This window comes from Chiloscyllium punctatum, chromosome 34 (genome assembly GCF_047496795.1).
Source record: "Chiloscyllium punctatum isolate Juve2018m chromosome 34, sChiPun1.3, whole genome shotgun sequence".
Lineage (NCBI taxonomy): Eukaryota > Metazoa > Chordata > Chondrichthyes > Orectolobiformes > Hemiscylliidae > Chiloscyllium > Chiloscyllium punctatum.
The window spans coordinates 50,668,121-50,683,835 of NC_092772.1; the positions used below are offsets into that span (position 1 = coordinate 50,668,121).

At 55.4% G+C, this 15,715-nt stretch overlaps 1 long non-coding RNA gene across 2 annotated transcripts in view; it reads left to right on the top strand.

The window, feature by feature from the left end:
• The first annotated feature begins 318 nt into the window (after positions 1–318).
• The window catches only part of LOC140458832 (uncharacterized), a 29,764-nt gene continuing 14,367 nt past the window's right edge, over positions 319–15,715 (top strand). The window contains exon 1 of one of the 2 annotated variants that reach the window (XR_011953718.1): positions 319–1,431. This is a non-coding gene — a long non-coding RNA (uncharacterized lncRNA). The remainder of the gene's footprint in view (positions 1,432–15,715) is intronic. The other variant, XR_011953717.1, reaches the window with a different exon arrangement.

Sequence of the window (15,715 nt, forward strand, 5' to 3'; positions counted from 1 at the left end):
TGAGGGAGTGTGAGGGGGTGTGAGTGAGTGTGAGGGAGTGAGGGGGAGTGAGTGGAGTGTGAGGGAGTGAGGGGGAGTGAGTGAGTGTGAGGGAGTGAGGGGGAGTGAGTGAGTGTGAGGGAGTGAGGGGGAGTGAGGGGGAGTGTGAGTGAGTGTGAGGGGAGTGAGGGGGAGTGAGGGGGAGTGAGTGAGTGTGAGGGAGTGAGGGGGAGTGAGTGAGTGTGAGGGAGTGAGGGGGAGTGAGTGAGTGTGAGGGAGTGAGGGGGAGTGAGTGCAGCGTTGTGAATTGTCCCAGGTTCCCACGCTGTGAGGCTGGAACACAAAGGCAGACAGATCCATCTCTTGCCCTGAGCACAGCTGCCCTCCCAGCACAGGGAGGGGGAGAAGGATTCCCATTCTTCCTGCTGGTGTTGTGGGAGCAGGAGGCCAGTCCTGACCCACTGGGAGGCAGAGGGTGAGCAGGGAAGGGGAGCTGCTCGAGGGTGAGTGCTCTGAGCTTACACTGGGTTTGCTGCTGTGATCTGTCTGCCTCCCGCTCATAATGGCTTTTGTATGAGAGGCGTGTGGGGCGGTCTATAGGCAGCAGTCTGCAGGAGAGCCGGAGGGAGAGGAAGCACACCGAGACACACAGACACACAGACAGACAGACAGACCGAGGGCAGACACACCGAGGGCAGACAGATGGCTTCCGATCCCAGACATGGTCCTCTCGGAGATGGTTGGCAGACCCAGCTCTGGCGATACGACTGACAGTGAGTGGCCTGAGGAACATCAGCTGCAGAGAGACTGGTGAGAGAAGGAACAGCTCATCGGAACATCCCTGACCCTCCACACACACACACACAGAGACAGACAGAGACACAGACACACAGAGACACAGACAGAGACACACACACACAGACACACAGAGACACACACACACACACACAGACACACACACACAGACATACACAGACAAACACACACACACAGATACACAGACACACACACACAGACTCACTCACCCACACACACACACACACTCACACACATAGACACAGATACACAGACACACACACACAGACTCACTCACCCACACACAAGGCTCCTTCGTGCTCACCCGAATGAGATGCGAGAAGGGGGACACAGCAAATCGGAGACCATTCGGGTCGTCCTGAGAGTGAGGGGCGGGACAGCAGAGCTGCACACTTACTGAGGGGACAGAGACACTGGGGAGCTGAGTGCTCCCACACCCACACAGCGACTCCCACCCCCCCTGACCCACACACCCATCCCAGGTCAACACCCAAACTGACGAGCAGGACGGCTGGCCTGGAGGCGAGACTGAGTGGCACGACCAGCCTGAACAAACCAAACCATCCTCCTGCCGTCCAGATCACCAACCGCCCCCAAACCTGCTGGAGTCATGGGGCACCTCTCCTCCTGATGGTGGTGAGTTCTGTCTATTCATCATCCCACATCCGACAGGGCCCACTCCCTCAGCACTGACCCTCCGACAGGGCCCACTCCCTCAGCACTGACCCTCCGACAGGGCCCACTCCCTCAGCACTGACCCTCCGACAGGGCCCACTCCCTCAGCACTGACCCTCCGACAGGGCCCACTCCCTCAGCACTGACCCTCCGACAGGGCCCACTCCCTCAGCACTGACCCTCCGACAGGGCCCACTCCCTCAGCACTGACCCTCCGACAGGGCCCACTCTCTCAGCACTGACCCTCCGACAGGGCCCACTCTCTCAGAACTGACCCTCGGACAGTGCCCACTCCCTCAGCACTGACCCTCCGACAGTGCCCACTCCCTCAGCACTGACCCTCCGACAGTGCCCACTCCCTCAGCACTGACCCTCCGACAGTGCCCACTCTCTCAGCACTGACCCTCCCACAGTGCCCACTCCCTCAGCACTGACCCTCCGACAGGGCCCACTCCCTCAGCACTGACCCTCCGACAGTGCCCACTCCCTCAGCACTGACCCTCCGACAGGGCTCACTCCCTCAGCACTGACCCTCCGACAGGTCCCACTCCCTCAGCACTGACCCTCCGACAGTGCCCACTCCCTCAGCACTGACCCTCCGACAGTGCCCGCTCCCTCAGCACTGACCCTCCGACAGTGCCCACTCCCTCAGCACTGACCCTCCGACAGTGCCCACTCCCTCAGCACTGACCCTCCGACAGTGCCCACTCCCTCAGCACTGACCCTCCGACAGTGCGGCACTCCCTCAGCACTGACCCTCCGACAGGGCCCACTCCCTCAGCACTGACCCTCCGACAGGGCCCACTCCCTCAGCACTGACCCTCCGACAGTGCGGCACTCCCTCAGCACTGACCCTCCGACAGTGCCCACTCCCTCAGCACTGACCCTCCGACAGGGCCCACTCCCTCAGCACTGACCCTCCGACAGTGCCCACTCCCTCAGCACTGACCCTCCGACAGTGCCCACTCCCTCAGCACTGACCCTCCGACAGTGCCCACTCCCTCAGCACTGACCCTCCGACAGGGCCCACTCCCTCAGCACTGACCCTCCGACAGTGCCCGCTCCCTCAGCACTGACCCTCCGACAGTGCTCACTCCCTCAGCACTGACCCTCCGACAGTGCGGCACTCCCTCAGCACTGACCCTCCGACAATGCCCACTCCCTCAGCACTGACCCCCCCGACAGTGCCCACTCCCTCAGCACTGACCCTCCGACAGTGCGGCACTCCCTCAGCACTGACCCTCCGACAGTGCCCACTCCCTCAGCACTGACCCCCCCGACAGTGCCCACTCCCTCAGCACTGACCCTCCGACAGTGCGGCACTCCCTCAGCACTGACCCTCCGACAGTGCCCACTCCCTCAGCACTGACCCCCCCGACAGTGCCCACTCCCTCAGCACTGACCATCCAACAATGCTCACTCCCTCAGCACTGACCCTCCGACAGGGCCCACTCCCTCAGCACTGACCCTCCGACAGTGCGGCACTCCCTCAGCACTGACCCTCCGACAGTGCACACTCCCTCAGCACTGACCCTCCGACAGGGCCCACTCCCTCAGCACTGACCCTCCGACAGTGCCCACTCCCTCAGCACTGACCCTCCGACAGTGCCCACTCCCTCAGCACTGACCCTCCGACAGTGCCCACTCCCTCAGCACTGACCCTCCGACAGGGCCCACTCCCTCAGCACTGACCCTCCGACAGTGCCCGCTCCCTCAGCACTGACCCTCCGACAGTGCTCACTCCCTCAGCACTGACCCTCCGACAGTGCGGCACTCCCTCAGCACTGACCCTCTGACAATGCCCACTCCCTCAGCACTGACCCCCCCGACAGTGCCCACTCCCTCAGCACTGACCCTCCGACAGTGCGGCACTCCCTCAGCACTGACCCTCCGACAGTGCCCACTCCCTCAGCACTGACCCCCCCGACAGTGCCCACTCCCTCAGCACTGACCCTCCGACAGTGCGGCACTCCCTCAGCACTGACCCTCCGACAGTGCCCACTCCCTCAGCACTGACCCCCCCGACAGTGCCCACTCCCTCAGCACTGACCATCCAACAATGCCCACTCTCTCAGCACTGACCCTCCGACAGTGCCCACTCCCTCAGCACTGACCCTCCGACAGTGCCCACTCCCTCAGCACTGACCCTCCGACAGTGCCCACTCCCTCAGCACTGACCCTCCGACAGTGCCCACTCCCTCAGCACTGACCCTTCGACAGTGCCCACTCCCTCAGCACTGACCCTCCGACAGTGCCCCCTCCCTCAGCACTGACCCTCCGACAGTGCGGCACTCCCTCAGCACTGACCCTCCGACAGTGCCCACTCCCTCAGCACTGACCCTCCGACAGTGCCCACTCCCTCAGCACTGACCCTCTGACAGTGCCCACTCCCTCAGCACTGACCCTCCGACAGTGCCCACTCCCTCAGCACTGACCCTCCGACAGTGCCCACTCCCTCAGCACTGACCCTCCGACAGTGCCCACTCCCTCAGCACTGACCCTCCGACAGTGCCCACTCCCTCAGCACTGACCCTTCGACAGTGCCCACTCCCTCAGCACTGACCCTCCGACAGTGCCCCCTCCCTCAGCACTGACCCTCCGACAGTGCGGCACTCCCTCAGCACTGACCCTCCGACAGTGCCCACTCCCTCAGCACTGACCCTCCGACAGTGCCCACTCCCTCAGCACTGACCCTCCGACAGTGCCCACTCCCTCAGCACTGACCCTCCGACAGGGCCCACTCCCTCAGCACTGACCCTCCGACAGGGCCCACTCCCTCAGCACTGACCCTCCCACAGTGCCCACTCCCTCAGCACTGACCCTCCGAGAGGGCCCACTCCCTCAGCACTGACCCTCCGACAGGTCCCACTCCCTCAGCACTGACCCTCCGACAGTGCCCACTCCCTCAGCACTGACCCTCCGACAGTGCCCACTCCCTCAGCACTGACTGATGTTGGGTGAATGTTAGTGAGTTGTGATGTGCTCCTGTGAGTCCCTGTGTTTTGGGGTTGGACTGCACCATTCACTGTTGGATCATCAATATTGGATGTTCGAAATGTACAGTGTGCTCTTCACCTGGAGGTTTTACTGTATCTTGGGGACCTTCTTAGAATTACAGAAGTCTCAATTACCCCCCCTATCATCTGGGCTCCGAGTGTCTGCTGGACTGAGTAACTTCCAGACTGTTATCTACACTGGCTTCAACTCCAGACTGCCTCCAGTACCACACCCCCTCCCTATCTCTGTAACCCCCCTCCAGTCCCTACACCCCCTCCCTATCTCTGTAACCCCCTCCACCCCTACACCCCCTCCCTATCTCTGTAACCCCCCTCCAGCCCCTACACCCCCTCCCTATCTCTGTAACCCCCCTCCAGCCCCTACACCCCCTCCCTATCTCTGTAACCCCCTCCCTCCCCTACACCCCCTCCCTATCTCTGTAGCCCCCTCCATCCACTACACCCCCTCCCTATCTCTGTAACCCCCTCCAGTCCCTACACCCCCTCCCTATCTCTGTAACCCCCTCCAGCCCCTACACCCCTACCTATCTCTGTAACCCCCTCCAGTCCCTACACCCCCTCCCTATCTCTGTAACCCCCTCCACCCCTACACCCCCTCCCTATCTCTGTAACCCCCTCCAACCCCTACACCCCCTCCCTATCTCTGTAACCCCCTCCAGCCCCTACACCCCCTCCCTATCTCTGTAACCCCCTCCAGCCCCTACACCCCTCCCTATCTCTGTAACCCCCTCCAGTCCCTACACCCCCTCCCTATCTCTGTAACCCCCTCCAGTCCCTACACCCCCTCCCTATCTCTGTAACCCCCTCCAGTCCCTACACCCCCTCCCTATCTCTGTAACCCCCTCCAGCCCCTACACCCCCTCCCTATCTCTGTAACCCCCTCCAGTCCCTACACCCCCTCCCTATCTCTGTAACCCCCTCCCTATCTCTGTAACCCCCTCCCTATCTCTGTAACCCCCTCCAGCCCCTACACCCCCTTCCTATCTCTGTAACCCCCTCCAGCCCCTACACCCCCTCCCTATCTCTGTAACCCCCTCCCTCCCCTACACCCCCTCCCTATCTCTGTAACCCCCCTCCAGCCCCTACACCCCCTCCCTATCTCTGTAACCCCCTCCAGCCCCTACACCCCCTCCCTATCTCTGTAACCCCCTCTGGCCCCTACACCCCCTCCCTATCTCTGTAACCCCCTCCCTATCTCTGTAACCCCCTCCCTCCCCTACACCCCCTCCCTATCTCTGTAACCCCCTCCAGTCCCTACACCCCCTCCCTATCTCTGTAACCCCCTCCCTCCCCTACACCCCCTCCCTATCTCTGTAACCCCCTCTAGCCCCTACACCCCCTCCCTATCTCTGTAACCTCCTCCACCCCCTACACCCCCTCCCTATCTCTGTAACCCCCTCCCTCCCCTACACCCCCTCCCTATCTCTGTAACCCCCTCCCTATCTCTGTAACCCCCTCCAGCCCCTACACCCCCTCCCTATCTCTGTAACCCCCTCCCTCCCCTACACCCCCTCCCTATCTCTGTAACCTCCTCCACCCCCTACACCCCCTCCCTATCTCTGTAACCCCCTCCCTCCCCTACACCCCCTCCCTATCTCTGTAACCCCCTCCCTATCTCTGTAACCCCCTCCAGCCCCTACACCCCCTCCCTATCTCTGTAACCCCCTCCCTCCCCTACACCCCCTCCCTATCTCTGTAACCCCCTCTAGCCCCTACACCCCCGCCCTATCTCTGTAACCCCCTCCAGTCCCTACACCCCCTCCCTATCTCTGTAACCCCCTCCCTCCCCTACACCCCCTCCCTATCTCTGTAACCCCCTCCCTCCCCACAACACCCTCCCTATCTCTGTAACCCCCTCCCTCCCCACAACACCCTCCCTATCTCTGTAACCCCCTCCCTATCTCTGTAACATCTCACACACAATCCAGATGGGGGTGATGTTTAATCCTGATCATGTCCACCACAACAGTTGCTAAGAATCACCTCATTCCTGACAATCACTTAATGTGACTCTCTCTCTCTCTCTCTCTCTTCCACTGTCTCTATTTCTCTGTCTCTCTCTTTCTCTGTCTCTCTATCTCTAACTGTCTCTTGCTCACTCTCATTCTGTCTCTCTCTTTCTAACTGCCTCTCTCTCTGTCACTGTTCCTCTCTCTCTCTCTTTAACTGTCTCTGTCTCTTTCTCTGTCTGTCTCTATCTCTCTCTCTCTCATTCTCCCTCTAATTGTCTTCTCGCTCTCTCTGTCTCTCTCTCTCTCTCTGTCTCTCTCTCTCTGTCTCTGTCTCCCTCTTTCTGTCTGTCTCCCTCTCTCTCTGTCTCTTTCTCTCTCTGTGTGTCTCTCTCTCCTTCTCTCTCCCTCTCCCTCTATCTCTCTCTCTGTTCCCCCTTCTCGGTCCCCCTCTCTCTCTCTGTCTCTCTGTCTGTCTCTCTCTGTCTCTCTCATGCTCCTGAAACCTGATTTGTTGGAGAACGTGCCCCCTGCTCTCCGAGTCGTGGTGTTGAACTGTCCCTGTGAGACAGCCATGGTGAATGTGAGATGCTGAATTCAGGGACTGATGTAGGTCAGTGAGTACAGGGGTGAGGGATCTGGGACTCGGCACAGGTGGAGGGTGGGAACACAGAGTTCAGGCCCACTGTTCTGAGGACTGCTGAGAAATCTCTGGGCAGTCTTTCCCCCCACCTCTAACCGCCCCCCCCCTCCCCCCGCCACCTCTAACCGTGCCCACCCCCCTCCCTCCCCCCACCTCCCTCCCCCCAGCCTGGGGCTGATCCTTTCGACATCGAGTATCTGATCCTAGTGGGGGAACCCAGTGCTCTGCTCTGCTCTGAGCTGGATCTGGTTAGGCCTGCAGTGTCCTAGTTTCCGAGTGTCTGCAGACTGTAACTGGGACACCACAAAACGCCTCCTATCACACAGGGACAGGAGGCCATTCAGCCCCTTCGTTTCACCATGCTGTCGGATCATCGCTGATTTCAGTTGGACAGTTCATCTGCACTGGAGTCCAAACTGCATGCATTCACCTCAGCTCCGTACTTCCCCATCTATCCCTCCCTTCTCTCCTTCCGCCCCTCTCTCACTCCTTGTATATGTCTCTCTCCTCCCTACCCCCCCTCCTCTCCCTCTCCCTCTCCCTTTCTCTCTGTCTCTCTCTCCTTCTCTTTCACTGTGCCTCTACCTCTCTGTCTGTCTCTCTCTTCCCCTCTCAGCACCCCTATTCAATCTCTCTCTCTCTCTCTGTTTCTCCCTCTCTGTGGAAAAATGAAGACTGCAGATGCTGGAGATCAGAGTCCAGATTAGTCTGGTGCTAGAAAAGCACAGCAGGTCAGGCAGCATCCGAGGAGCAGGAGAATCGACAAATTGGGCAAAAGCCCTTCATCAGGAATGAAGGCTGGGAGCCTCGGGGGTGGAGAGATAAATGGGAAGGGGGTTGGGGGTGGGGGGAAGGGAGCTGAGAGTGCAATGGGTGAATGGGGGTGGGTGGGGATGGAGGTGATAGGTCAGAGGGGAGGCTGGAGTGGATAGGTGGGAAGGGGGATAGGCAGGTAGGACAGGTCATGGGGACAGGGCTGAGCTGGAAGGTTGGAACTGGGGTGAGGTGGGGGAAGGGGAAATGAGGAAGCTGTTGAAGTCCACACTGATGCCCTGGGGTTGAAGTGTTCCGAGGCGGAAGTTGAGGCGTTCTTCCTCCAGGCGTCTGGTGGTGAGGGAGCGGTGGTGAAGGAGGCCCAGGACCTCCATGTCCTCGGCAGAGTGGGAGGGAGAGTTGAAATGTTGGGCCACGGGGCGGTGTGGTTGATTGGTGCGGGTGTCTCGGAGATGTTCCCTAAAGTGCTCTGCTCGATGGCGCCCAGTCTCCCCAATGTAGAGGAGACCACATCGGGAGCAACGGATACAATAAATGATATTAGTGGATGTGCAGGTAAAACTTTGATGGATGTGGAAGGCTCCTTTAGGGCCTTGGATAGAGGTGAGGGAGGAGGTGTGGGCACAGGTTTTACAGTTCCTGCGGTGGCAGGGGAAAGTGCCAGAATGGGAGGGTGGGTTGTTGGGGGGGCGTGGACCTGACCAGGTAGTCACAGAGGGAACGGTCTTTGCGGAAGGCGGAAAGGGGTGGGGAGGGAAATATATCCCTGGTGGTGGGGTCTGTTTGGAGGTGGCGGAAATGTCGGCGGATGATTTGGTTTATGCGGAAATGATTTGGATGCGAGCGTAAGAGGTACAGTTAGTAAGTTCGCAGATGACACCAAAATTGGAGGTGTAGTGGACAGCGAAGAGGGTTACCTCAGATTACAACAGGATCTGGACCAGATGGGCCAATGGGCCGAGAAGTGGCAGATGGAGTTTAATTCAGATAAATGTGAGGTGCTGCATTTTGGGAAAGCAAATCTTAGCAGGACTTATACACTTAATGGTAAGGTCCGAGGGAGTGTTGCTGAACAAAGAGACCTTGGAGTGCAGGTTCATAGCTCCTTGAAAGTGGAGTCACAGGTAGATAGGATAGTGAAGGCAGCATTTGGTATGCTTTCCTTTATTGGTCAGAGTATTGAGTACAGGGAGTTGGGAGGGTCATGTTGGGGCTGTACAGGACATTGGTTAGGCCACTGTTGGAATATTGCGTGCAATTCTGGTCTCCTTCCTATCGGAAAGATGTTGTGAAACTTGAAAGGGTTCAGAAAAGATTTACAAGGATGTTGCCAGGGTTGGAGGGTCTGAGCTACAGGGAGAGGCTGAACAGGCTGGGGCTGTTTTCCCTGGAGCGTCGGAGGCTGAGGGGTGACCTTATAGAGGTTTACAAAATCATGAGGGACATGGAGAGGGTAAATAGACAAGGTCTTTTCCCTGGGGTGGGGGAGTCCAGAACTAGAGGGGCATAGGTTTAGGGTGAGAGGGGAAAGATATAAAAGGGACCTAAGGGGCAACGTTTTCACCCAGAGGGTGGTACGTGTATGGAATGAGCTGCCAGAGGATGGGGTGGGGACTGGTACAATGACAGCATTTAAGAGGGATCTGGATGGGGACATGAATAGGAAGGGGTTTGGGGGGATATGGGCCGGGTGCTGGCAGGTGGGACTAGATTGGGTTGGGATATCTGGGTCAGCATGGACAGGTTGGGCTGAAGGGTCTGTTTCCGTGCTGTACAGCTCTGTGACTCCATGGTCCTCCTGGGAGCAGATGTGGTGGAAGTGGAGGAATTTGGAATACGGGATGGCATTTTTGCAAGAGATAGGGTGGGAAGAGGTGTAATCCAGGTAGCTGTGGGAGTCGGTGGGTTTGTAGAAAATGTCAGTGTTGAGTCGGTCGTCATTAATGAAGATGGAGAGGTCCAGGAAGGGGAGGGAGGTGTCAGAGATGGTCCAGGTAAATTTAAGGTCAGGGTGGAATGTGTTGGTGAAGTTGATGAATTGCTCAACCTCCTCGCAGGAGCACGAGGTGGCGCCAATGCAGTCATCAATGTAGCGGAGGAAGAGGTGGGGAGTGGTGCCGGTGTAATTACGGAAGATCAACTGCTCTACGTAGCCAACAAAGAGACAGGCATAGCTGGGGCCCATACGGGTGCCCATGGCTACCCCTTTGGTCTGGAGGAAGTGGGAGGATTCAAAGGAGAAATTGTTAAGGGTGAGGACCAGTTCGGCCAAATGAATGAGAGTGTCAGTGGAAGGGTACTATTGGGGACGTCTGGAGAGGAAAAAACGGAGGGCTTGGAGGCCCTGGTCATGGCGAATGGAGGTGTAGAGGGATTGGATATCCATGGTGAAGATGAGGCTTTAGGGCCTGGGGAAACGGAAGTCTTGGAGGAGGTGGAGGGTGTGGGTGGTGTTCCTCTCTGTGTCTCCCCCTTCTTGTGTCTCACTGGCTGTCCCTGTTCCTCCCCACTGTCCTTGCTCTGTTTTGTTCCCTCCATCTCCCTCCATCTGAGTCTCGAGCTGACACGTCTACAGTGACACCATCACTCTCTCTTCACCTCGGCCTATCTTTCTGCCTCTGATGTATCGGACTCTCTCAGACTCTCTAGAATATTACTCTCTCTCTTTCTCTCTCTTTCTTTGTCTCTGTCTCCGTGTCTCTCCCTAAATCTGTCACTCTCTCTGTCTCTATCTCTCTCTCTATCTCTCTGTCTCTCTGTCTTTCTCCATCTCTCCCTGTCTGTGTCTCTCCATCTCTGTCTCTCTCTTTTTTCTGCCTCTCTCTCTCTCTCTCTCTCTCAGTTTTTCCCTTTCTGTCTCTCTGTCTCTATCTTTCTCTCTCTGTCTCTCTCCGTCTGTCTCTGTCTCTCCCTCACTCTGTTCCTCCCTTTCTGTCTGTCTCTCTATCTCTTTCACTGTTGGTGTCTCTCTCTCTCTCTGTGTATTTCTCTATCTCTGTTTCTCTCTACCTCTCTCTCTCTCAATCTCTCTCTCTCTCTCTCTCTCTGTTTCTCTCTCTCTCTCTCTGTTTTTCTCTCTCTCTCTCAATCTCTCTCTCCCTCTGTTTGTGTTTCTCTATCTCTGTTTCTCTCTACCTCTGTCTCTATCTCTCTGTGTGTCTCTCTCTCTCTCTCTCTGTTTTTCTCTCTCTCTGTTTTTCTCTCTCTCTCTCAATCTCTCTCTCTCTCTTTCTCTGTTTCTCTCTCTCTCTTTCTCTGTTTCTCTCTCTCTCTCCCACTCTCTCTGTCCATCGGACCACATTTGACCCAGGGTACACAGTCAGATCTAACTCTGTGATGTTGTGGCCTGTATAAAGGCTCCACTCACAGCTTGGCTGTTACCGTGGGAACAGTGGAGACTGAGAGTAAAACAAAGAATTCATTGTCTCACTTTTCAAAATGGAGATGGAAGGTGACAGTGTTAACGACAAACCACAGACCGCCCCCAATTAGAGGCAGAGTAAAGCTCCCTCTACACTGTCCCCCCATCAAACACCCCCAGGGACAGGGACAGCACGGGGTTAGATACAGAGTAAAGCTCCCTCTACACTGTCACCCATCAAACACTCCCCAGGGACAGGGACAGCACGGGGTTAGATACAGAATAAAGCTCCCTCTACACTGTCCCCACATCAACTACTGCCAGGGACAGGGACAGCACGGGGTTAGATACAGAGTAAAGCTCCCTCTACACTGTCCCCCCATCAAACACCCCCAGGGATAGGGACAGCACGGGGTTAGATACAGAGTAAAGCTCCCTCTACACTGTCCCCTCATCAAACACCCCCAGGGACAGGGACAGCATGGGGTTAGATACAGAGTAAAGCTCCCTCTACACTGTCCCCCCATCAAACACCCCACAGGGACAGCATGGGGTTAGATACAGAGTAAAGTTCCCTCTACACTGTCCCCCCCATCAAACACCCCACAGGGACAGGGACAGCACGGGGTTAGATACAGAGTAAAGCTCCCTCTACACTGTCTCTAATCAAACACCCCCAGGGCCAGGGACAGCACGGGGTTAGATACAGAGTAAAGCTCCCTGTACACTGTCCACCCATCAAACACTCCCAGGGCCAGGGACAGCATGGGGTTAGATACAGAGTAAAGCTCCCTCTACACTGTTCCCCATCAAACACCCCCAGGGACAGGGACAGCATGGGGTTAGATACAGAGTAAAGCTTTCTCTACACTGTACCCCCATCAAACACTCCCAGGGACAGGGACAGCACGGGGTTAGATACAGAGTAAAGATTCCTCTACACTGTCCCCCCATCAAACACTCCCAGGGACAGGGACAGCACAGGGTTAGATACAGAGTAAAGATTCCTCTACACTGTCCCCCCATCAAACACTCCCAGGGACAGGGACAGCACAGGGTTAGATACAGAGTAAAGATTCCTCTACACTGTCCCCCCCATCAAACACTCCCAGGGACAGGGACAGCACAGGGTTAGATACAGAGTAAAGATTCCTCTACACTGTCCCCCCATCAAACACTCCCAGGGACAGGGACAGCACAGGGTTAGATACAGAGTAAAGATTCCTCTACACTGTCCCCCCCATCAAACACTCCCAGGGACAGGGACAGCACAGGGTTAGATACAGAGTAAAGCTTCCTCTACACTGTCCCCCTCCCATCAAACACTCCCAGGGACAGGGACAGTACGGGGTTAGATACAGAGTAAAGCTCCCTATACACTGTCCCTCCATCAAACATTCCCAGGGACAGGGACAGCACAGGGTTAGATACAGAGTAAAGATTCCTCTACACTGTCCCCCATCAAACACTCCCAGGGACAGGGACAGCACGGGGTTAGATACAGAGTAACGCTCCCTCTACACTGTCCCCCATCAAACACTCCCAGGGACAGGGACAGCACAGGGTTAGATACAGAGTAAAGATTCCTCTACACTGTCCCCCATCAAACACTCCCAGGGACAGGGACAGCACGGGGTTAGATACAGAGTAAAGCTCCCTCTACACTGTCCCCCCATCAAACACTCCCAGGGACAGGGACAGCACAGGGTTAGATACAGAGTAAAGCCTCCTCTACACTGTCCCCCTACACTGTAGGCAGTGAGGTGGAGACTGGAGACTGTACGAATCATGAATTTGGCATCAATAAGGGGAGCAGCTGAACGTAAAAGAACTGGTGGCAAGAAATGCATCTACTTTAATACAAGGAGTAGAGTGGGTAAGGCAGGTGAACCTAGGGCTTGGATTGGGACCTGGGAGTATGACGTTATTGCAATCACAGAGACTTGGTTGAAGGAAGGGCATGATGATCGGCAACTAAATGTTCCAGGATATAGACACTTCATACAGAACAGGGAGGGAAGTAAAAGGGGGGTGGGGGTGGTGTGGGGCTGGATTGCTGCTCAGGGACAATATCACGGCTGTGCTAAAGGAGGACACGATGGCGGTCTTGGGTAGTGAGGCATTATGGGTGGAGTTGAGAAATAAGGGGGCAGTTACACTGTTGGGGCTGTATTACAGACCTCCCAACAGTGAGCGTGGGGTAGAAGAACAAATAGGTAAGCAGATTATGGAAAGATGTGGAGGCAATAGGGTAGTGGTGATGGGAGATTTTAACTTTCCCAACATTGACTGGGATACACTTAGTGTCAGAGGTCTGGATGGGGCAGAATTTGTACGCAGCGTCCACGAGAGTTTTCTAGAGCAGTGTGTCAATAGTTCAATGAGAGAAGGGTCCATATTGGACCTGGTACTGGGGAACGAGCCAGGACAGGTGGGAGAAGGTGCGGTGGGGGATTTCTTTGGGAACGGTGACCACAATTCTGTAATATTTAGAATACTCGTGGATAAAGAAGAGAGTGGTCCTAAGGGGAGAGTACTAGACTGGGCCAAGGCCAATTATATCAAAATTAGGCAGGAGCTGGGAAATGTGGATTGGATACAGCTATTTGGAGGGAAGTCCATATTTTGATATGTAGGAGGTTTTCAAAGATAGGTTAAAGATAGTGCAGGATAGGCATGTCCAGGTGAAGGCAAAGGATAGGAAGGGCAAGGTTCGTGAACCGTGGATGACAGGAGAAACTGTACAACTAGCCAAGAGGGAAAGGGAAGTGTACATAAGGTCCAGGCAGCTGAGAACAGAACAGACCCTGGAGGAATATCGGGAGAGTAGGACAAGTCTTAAACAAGGAATCAAGCGGCTAAAAGGGGTCATGAAATAACTTTAGTGAGCAGAATTAAGGAGAATCCCAAAGCCTTTTATTCTTATATAAGAAGCAAGTGGGTAACTAGAGAAAGGATTGGTCCCACTAAAGGATGATGAAGGAAGGCTGTGCTGAACCTGAGAGAATGGGTGAGATCCTGAATGATTACTTTGTGTCAGTGTTCACTGAGGAGAGGAACATGATGGATGGTGAGATTAGAGATAGAAGTTTGATTAGTCTGGATCACGTTGACATAAGTCGGGAAGATGTGTTGGGTAGGCTAGAGGTTATTAAGGTGGACAAATCCCCAGGACTGGGTGGGATCTATCCCAGGTTGCTGAGGGAGGCAAGAGAGGAAATAGCTGGAGCCCTGACAGATATGGGTGACACGGTGGCACAGTGGTTAGCACTGCTGCCTCACAGCGCCAGGGACCCGGGTTCAATTCCCACCTCAGGCGACTGACTGTGTGGAGTTTGCACGTTCTCCACGTGTCTGCGTGGGTTTCCTCCGGGTGCTCCGGTTTCCTCCCACAGTCCAAAAGATGTGCAGGTCAGGTGAATTGTCCATGCTAAATTACCCGTAGTGTTAGGTAAGGGGTAGATGTAGGGGTATGGGTGGGTTACGCTTCGGCGGGGCGGTGTGGACTTGTTGGGCCGAAGGGCCTGTTTCCACACTGTAAGTAATCTAATCTAATATCTTTGTGGCATCCTTCAATCCAGGTGAGGTGCCGGAGGACTGGAGGGTCGCTCATGTTGTCCCCCTGTACAAGAAGGGTAGTAGGGATATTCCGGGTAACTACAGACCAGTGAGCCTGGCGTCAGTGGTGGGGAAGTTGCTGGAGAAGGTACTGAGGGATAGGATCTATTTATATTTAGAAAAGAATGGGCTTATCAGTGATAGACAACATGGTTTTGTGCGGGAGAGATCGTGCCTCACCAACTTAATAGAGTTCTTTGAGGAAGTGACCAAGTTGATAGATGAAGGGAGGGCTGTTGATGTCATATACATGGACTTTAGTAAGGTATTTGATAAGGTTCCCCATTGTAGACTAATGGAGAAAGTGAAGTCACATGGTGTGCAGGGTGTTCTAGCTAAGTGGATAAAGAACTGGTTGAGCAACAGGACACAGAGAGTAGTAGTTGAAGGGAGTTTCTCGAAATGGAGAAAGGTGACCAGTGGTGTTCCACAGGGATCAGTATTGGGGCCACTGTTGTTTATGATATACATAAATGATCTGGAAGAGGGCACTGTTGGTATGATCAGCAAGTTTGCAGATGACATGAAGATTGGTGGAGTAGCAGAAAGCAGAAGGGACTGTCAGAGAATACAGGAGGATACAGATAGACTGGAGAGTTGGGCAGAAAATTGGCAGATGGAGTTCAATCCAGACAAATGTGAGGTGATGCGTTTAGGCGAGACTAACTCTAGAGCGAATTATACAGTGAATGGAGAGCCTTGGGAAAAGTTGATGGGCAGAGAGATCTGGGAGTGCAGGTCCATTGTACCCTGAAGGTTCCTGCACAGGTGGATAGAGTGGTCAAGGCAGCATATAGTAGGCCTGCCTTCATTGGACGGGGTATTGAGTATAAGAGCTGGCAGGTTATGCTAAAATTGTACAAGACATTGGTTCGACCACATT